This window comes from Chrysochloris asiatica, unplaced genomic scaffold (genome assembly GCF_000296735.1).
Source record: "Chrysochloris asiatica unplaced genomic scaffold, ChrAsi1.0 scaffold00011, whole genome shotgun sequence".
Taxonomy (NCBI): Eukaryota; Metazoa; Chordata; class Mammalia; order Afrosoricida; family Chrysochloridae; genus Chrysochloris; species Chrysochloris asiatica.
Genome location: NW_006408529.1, coordinates 21,673,073 through 21,674,472, shown reverse-complemented (window position 1 = coordinate 21,674,472; position 1,400 = coordinate 21,673,073).

The window sequence follows — 1,400 nt, the reverse complement described above, 5'->3', positions numbered from 1 at the left end:
TTCATTTTTGACAACTTGTATTTTCATACTTCATACATTCCATGTTCCTATTTTCAATGGTTGTTTACAGCCATTTCTCTTCATTTTGAGTTGTGCCCCTTCAGCAAAGGAAGGCCCCATTGGCTTTTCTTCCACAGGCTTTACTCCATTTGCACCATAATGGTCAACTGTACTTTGAGGAGGCAGCGCTACCCAAGTCACTTTTTGAGTGCCTTCCAACCTGAGGGGCTCATTTTCTGGCACTACATCTGGCAGTGTTTCTCTGCTATTCATAAAGTTTTCAGTGAATAAATATTTGGAAGTAGTTCATCACTCTTTCTTCCTAGTCTGCCTGTGTCTGGAAGTTCATCTGAAGCCTGTCCACCATGGGTGACCCTGCTGGTATTCAAAATACTGGTGGCATAGCTTTCAGAATCACTGAAACTCACAAGCCACCCATATGTATATATTATTATTTAATATTATGAAAATGCTCAATTTGAAAAGTCTATGTGGTTGCTCTGTAGGGTAAGTACTGGACCACAAGTTCTGTTTTATATATATACAAGGAGCTTTGGTAGCGTAGTGGTTATGAGTCGGGCTGTCAACTTCAAGGTCTGCAGTTCGAAACTACCAGCGGCACTGCTGGAGAAAGATGAGGCTTTCTGCTATATAAGCACTGAACTGCTAACCACAAAGTCAGTGGTTTAAACCCACTAGTTTCTCCTTGGAAACTCTATACAGGGTTGTTATGTGTCAGAATTGATTCCACAGCACTTAACAAAAACAACATATATATGTATGAATACATATATAACATACATACACTTATACAAATACTGTTGTTAAGTGCCATAGAGTCGATTCCAACTCATAGCGACCCTGTGTAGGGTTTCTGAGCATGGCTGGGGAGCTTGAATCATCAAACTTGTGGATCAAACCGACTTTACAGTGTAGTGTATGTGTGTGTGTCTTGTTGTGGTGCTGTAAGTTAATAGTTAATGCACTTGACTGTAAAATCAGTTTGAACCTCAGAGTCAGTGGTTCAAGCTCAGCAGTCACTCCTCAGAAACCCTATACTAGATCGCTATGGGTCAGAACACATTCTACGGTTTTAACAACAACATATCTATATATGTACGTCTATATCTATCTATCTATCTATGTGTGTATATATATATGTATGTATATAAAGGAGATCTATCTATGTGTGTATATATATATGTATGTATATAAAGGAGATCTGGTAGTATAGTTGTTATGAGTTCGGCTGTTAATCTCAAGGTCAGCAGTTAGAAACTACCAGCTGTTCTGTGGGAGAAAGATGAGGCTTTCTGACTCTGTAAAATTTACAGCCTCGGAAACCCTATACATGGATGCTATGAGTTAGAACTGACTCTGCAGCACACCACCACCACCAC